The sequence below is a fragment of the Crinia signifera genome, chromosome 3 (genome assembly GCF_055691185.1).
Source record: "Crinia signifera chromosome 3, ASM5569118v1, whole genome shotgun sequence".
Lineage (NCBI taxonomy): Eukaryota > Metazoa > Chordata > Amphibia > Anura > Myobatrachidae > Crinia > Crinia signifera.
In genome coordinates, this window is record NC_139219.1 from 225,350,338 (window position 1) to 225,356,634 (window position 6,297).

Genomic DNA, 6,297 nt, shown 5'->3' on the forward strand with positions numbered 1-6,297 from the left:
AGAAGAGTGCTGAGAGAGAGAGAGAGACAAGGAGAACGCAGAGAGAGAGAGAGAGAGAGAGACAAGGAGAGCGCAGAGAGAGAGACAAGGAGAGCACAGAGAGAGAGAGAGATGGAGAACGCAGAGAGAGAGAGACAAGGAGAGTGTAGAGAGAGAGAGAGGCAAGGAGAGTGTAGAGAGAGAGAGACAAGGAGAGCGCAGAGAGAGAGAGACAAGGAGAGTGCAGAGAGAGAGACAAGGAGAGTGCAGAGAGAGAGGAGAGCGCAGAGAGAGACAATGAGAAGGCAGATAGAGAGAGACAAGGAGAGCACAGAGAGTGACAAGGAGAGCGCAGAGAGAGAGACAAGAAGAGCGCAGAGAGAGAGACAAGAAGAGCACAGAGAGAGAGAGACAAGGAGAACACAGAGAGAGAGACAAGGAGAGCACAGAGAGAGAGAGAGAGAGAGACAAGGAGAGAGCAGAGACAGAGAGAAAGACAAGGAGAGTGCAGAGAAAGAGACAAGGAGAGCAGAGAGAGAGAGAGACAAGGAGAGCACAGAGAGAGAGAGAGAGAGAGACAAGGAGAGCACAGAGAGAGACAAGGAGAGCACAGAGAGAGAGAGACAAGAAGAGCACAGAGAGAGAGAGAGGGAGGAGAGCTCAGAGAGAGAGAGAGAGACAAGGAGAGCGCAGAGACAGAAAGAGAGACAAGGAGAGCGCATAGAAAGAGAGAAGGAGAGCGCAGAGAGAGAGAGACAAGGAGAGCACAGAGAGAGAAGGAGAGCGCAGAGAGAGAGACAAGGAGAGCGCAGAGAGAGAGAGAGACAAGGAGAGCGCAGAGAGAGAGAGACAAGGAGAGCGCAGAGAGAGAGAGACAAGGAGGGAGCAGAGAGAGAGACAAGGAAGGTGCAGAGAGAGAGAGATGAGGAGAGCGCAGAGAGTGAGTGACGAGGAGAGCGCAGAGAGAGAGACAAGGAGAGCGCAGAGAGTGAGATGAGGAAAGCGCCGTGAGAGAGACGAGGAGAGCGCCGTGAGAGAGACGAGGAGAGCGCAGAGAGAAAGAAAGACGAGGAGAGCGCAGAGAGAGAGAGACGAGGAGAGTGCAGAGAGAGAGACAAGGAGAGCGCAGAGAGAGAGCGCAGAGAGGGACAAGGAGAGCGCAGAGAGAGACAAGGATAGGAGAGAGAGAGGAGAGCAAAGTGAGAAAAAGAGGAGGGGAGTAGATAGAGCAGAGAGGGAGAAAAAGAAAGAAAGAGAGGGAAGAGTTGGGGAAAGGGAGAGGAGAGAGTCGAAAATGGTATGGTTCCCCCCCCCCCCCCCCCCCCCTTCCTTCCTTCTTCACTTTCAATATACAAGGCAAATAGTGTACCTGGTCAGAGGGGCAACAGCAGATACCATAAAGGAGGCTGAGGTGGCGGGTCCATTGGTGGAGGCAGAGGCGGCAGGTCCCGTAGAGGAGGCAGAGGCGGCAGGTCCCGTGGAAGAGGCAGGCAGAGGCGGCAGGTCCCGTGGGAGAGGCGGCGGGTTCTGTGTGGAGGGAGATCGGGCAGCAGTGGCTCACGTGGAGAAGACCATGGAATATGAGGCCGCCAGTCCGGCGGCAGGACCTGCAGGCAGTAGCAGGTCACATGGAGGATGTGCCTGCCAGGCAGCATCATGATCACACCAGCTCTTCCTTCCTCTCTGCTGTTTCTTGCGCCGGGGCTGTCACATGACGTGAAGTCCCGGCAGCAGCATTAGGAGAGGCTCAGACAGAACTGCGGGTGGGAGGAGGCGGGCCACTAGCTCTGACTGCAGCCACCCACCTCCAGTGACGCTGCCTGCCACTGTGTGGCTGAGCAGCCCCTTAGCCCGTCACTATAGTTGTGTCAGTGCATGCGCATGCACAACCGCGGCGGCGGCCTCACTAGTGTCGGTCCCCGGGAAAGTTCCCGGCAGATATAATGGCCAATCCGCCCCTGTGTAACGCCGACGCCAGCTGCCGACAGTAGTAGCGCTGCCTATATGTAACGCCCACTCCAGCTGCCGACAGTAGCGCTGCCTATATGTAACATCCACATCAGTTGCCGACAGTAGCGCTGCCTATATGTAACGCCCACACCAGCTGCCAACATTACTACGCTGCCTATATGTAACGCCCAAGCCAGCTGCTGACAGTAGTGTGGCCTATATGTAACGCCCATGCCAGCTGCTGACAGTAGCGATGCCTATATGTAACGTCCACATCAGTTGCTGACAGTAGCGCTGCTTATCTCTGACGTCCACATCAGTTGCCGACAATAGCGCTGCCTATATGTAACGCCCACACCAGCTGCCGACAGTATTACGCTGCTTTTACAGATGGAACCAGCCTCATTGTTGTCGCTGGTGCACCAGATGCTCCGATATGGCGAGCAGCCCGCCAGCATAAATGGACACGCAAGCGTCTCGGACGCTTGCATGTCAATTGCCGGGAATGGGGCGGGCAAGCATCAGAGACGCACACATGCCAGAATCCCCAGCGCACCGCGGTGATTGGCGCTCCGGGGACAGGTACAATGAGGATGGCTCCATCTGGACATAGGGGGTTATTCAGGTTGATTCGCAAGGCTGCGAATTCGCAGCCTTGCGAGTCCACCAAACCCCGCCCGGCGAACGCAGGCCCACCAGCAAAGTGCGGCTTCGCCCGCACAGCAGCGAATGGATGTTTTGCATAAACATCCATTCGCTTTGCTGGGGTGTCCGCCCACATCATTCGATGGTCACCGACCATCGAATGATGTTTAGCGTGCACGCATATATAAGTGACTTTTTAGTTGCGTATATATGCGTGCACGCTGGCGTGATATGGGCGGGAAGCTGACATCCGGTGATGTCAGCTACCCGGCCCACACACCCGCGTCACTGCCTCATTACCATGAGAACGCCCAGCGTTCTCATGGAAACGCCCATGGAACGCTGGGCGTTCCCATATGGTAGTGGGGCAGCCCGGCGCTCCCCGCCCATCTCCGTCCTCCCCTCGCTGCCATGGGTGCGTGCACCCGATGACCCTAAAGGTCGCCGTGGGTGCACGCACCATGCGCCTGCACATGCGCAGAAACACGCCTGCACATGCGCAGACGCACAACATCGGTACTGCGTGCGAATGCGCGCAGTACCGATGCAATCTGAATAAGGCCCATAGTTTGGTGACAGTATTACTCGCTCTCACACACATTTTTTTTTACCTTAAACTCTGTGGCAGCTCATCAGCCCTGCTGTGCTCCGATGTAGCTCCGCCCCCTTGTCCCGTGTGGCTCCGCCCATCCGTCCCGTGTAGCTCCGCCCCCTTTTCAGTGTGCTGGCTGACGCTGAAGTAGTTAAAGGGGGGTTGGGACATGGGAGCTGGGATGAGAAGGAGCCTCAGGATGCTGGCGCTGCTGTGCTGCCTGTAGTGTGACAGGCAGCAGCAGCCACGCACTGAAAGCAGCAGCAGCAGCAACAGGGGGGCAGCGGGGGCTCTCTGCTCCTCCGCTCCTGGCTCCCCCCTGGGCTCCTTTTATGTTGTGCCCGATCCTCGTGCGGCACCCCCGCTGTCTTTGCAGCCGCAGCTCCACCACCTGAGCTGCTGCTGCTGTTTGCCCGGCTGGCCTCGGCTCATCTCCCTGTAATGCGGGGAGCAGGAAGAGGGGCAGTTATGCTGGAGCTGGGGAACTGCTTCCGGGCACGGCCACTGCTACCCATAACTCCGCAGTGGCCGGCCCCTTCGGTCATCACATGCAGATTTCAGCCTCAGGGTCGGCCGGCCTCCCGGGAAACTTCCCGGTGCCTTTAATGGCCAATCCGCCCCTGACTGTGGGTCACATATTTAACTATTTTACAATAGACTCTAGAATAGCTCACTGGAGCAGGTGCATCAAAACTAGAACCTAAGGGGTTTATTTACTAAGATAGGAGTTCTAGACCAAATGATGATTATCAGGTGACAAGAGGAGGAGAGGCCAGCAGCCAGATATGGACTTACTGGCATCAGAAAGGGGTAGTCTCATATACTCAGGATACAGGACTGGATCAGAAAAAGAGGGCCAGATGCACTAAGCTTCAAAAGTGATAAAATGGAGAGTGAGAAACAGACTCCTTCCTGTAATGTCGCAGACTGTGTTTGAAAAATGTCAGGAAGGAGCTGATTGGCTGGCTGTTTATCACTCTTCATTTTATCACTTTTAAAGCTTAGTGGATCTGGCCAAGAGTCCAGTGAATAACAGTTGAACTGGTGGCGGCTGTAACTGGTGTGGACATCTCTAGCTCTGGGCATGTACTTAAGAACAGCTCAAGGCACACTAGTTTGCCACAGCACAGTGCAATTGAAAAATGCTTCCTTAGAACTCAGAAAGTTTGAAGGCCATAGAACTATTGAATACTGCAGTTCTATGTATTATGTCATGTCCATCTATCCATACTTTTTCCTGCTTTCTACTGGTGCTCACAGAGATTGTCTTTTGTATAGTACACATACATTCTCTGTCAGCGCAAACAATGGGCTTCTTAATCCATGGTGATAAGTAAATTAGTAAGTTTTATTTATATAGCGCACTTTCTCCAACAGGACATAAGCATACCTTCCAATTTTCCCAATGTTGCTTTGAACACTTACGCTACAGTAGAGCCATGCTATGCTTTGTTTTGACACTGGAAGGTCCCAATATCTGCCCTATACATTAAACTATTTGTTTTTAATATTTTCTGCCACATCACATAGATTCAAGAATGACTTCCCAAAATGAAAAGTGCACCTGATAATTAAACCCTACAGTGAGTTTAAAATCTCTCTACCAGCAAGTAGTCCATATAGATGTAGCAATTTTTCAACAAAGAATGAATGTTTGCCTTCAATAAGTGAAATAAAAGGTGTAACTAATCTTTTGAGATTGCCTTACTATACCAAGTTTGCCCACTTGGAGGACTCTTACTGCACTCTGCAAAATTATTTATTGCAGCTTTTAATGCATTACTTCGTCCACCTCCTGGACTGAAAACAAGTGATCCAACTTTATCAACACCCAATGGGGTATATTTACTTAAGCTAAAGTTAGATTCAGCCTATCATTTTCTGGGATGCAACAGAGAAATGATAGACAATCTGTAAATTTACACCAATATATTTCAAATTGACCTTTTTAGCATGGGTGCTTGTATGAATTACCTTTGCTGTAGTACAGCATCGTTTATGTACTAGAATGTACAGATGGAGCACCTGTCAGCTGTCAGAAGGGGGCACGCGTGCACGAGACCCTCGTGCACCCTGTTCCGACAGAGCTCCCCGCTGCCATCCCCCACCTCCCAAGTCTTCATCGCGGATCCCCACCGCCTACCCGAACCTCCTGCGTGTTCCTGCGTGTGAGACGCTCGCGCGTCCAAGTCTAATGGAGTCCCTCTATGCCAGCGCTCGCCAGCAGGGACATTCTGGCGAATGCCAGCAATGAATGACAGAGGCTCCATCTGTAAGGTGTTTACTGAAGAATTTCCATACAGTAAATTACATTCTGTGGGACACTATCCAAGACACAGTGCTTGGGAAATTAGCTGACACCAGCTTATATCACAGGCCCCGATAATAGCAATAACCCATACTTCTTCTGTCTTGGCAAATGCCAGATACTTAGGGGCCTGTTTATCAGGATCTGTCATCAACATCAATAAAATATGGTGATTTGCACTGTGTATGACTGCTCATGGGACTTCCTGTGCTAATGACTTCCGGTGGGGCCGGGGATGGTGGCATGCACGTGGAGCTCTGACCTTCGAGCGCCTATCCTCAGCTCCCAGAGGAGAAAGAGAAGCGCTGCAGAGATGGTAGAGGGAGAAGTGTGATCTAGATGGTGGCGGAGGAGGTGGATGGAAGAGGCGGACAGGGGATGAGGATCGGAGCACCGAGGAGGAATGCCGAGTGTCCCCCGGCACAGGATGACCCCCCTGGCCGGGACAGGCGGCAGCATCAGCCACGGCCCTGGCATGAACCGATCATCCCCCCACCCCCTGATGCCACCCCCCTGATGATTCACCGGGCCCAGCATGATCCCGGACGCATCAACCAGCTGCGTCACCGGGCTGAGACAATGCAGAATTTCTGGCCTGCAGGCTGCAGCTGCTGTCCTCCAGCAGACTGTGGGAGCCCACCTGCCCCCCAGCCCGATGCTCCAGCTCTGGGTGAACCCAGCAGCGGTGGTCCCCAAGGGAGGAGGTACTGCTACTCTATCAACTCTGGCTCCTGGCTCTCCCTCCAGCCACAGCCTCTGACATGCTGCCACCCCCAAAGCCCAAGCCCCTCAGCAGGACAATTTCTGGATCCATCCAAGCTGA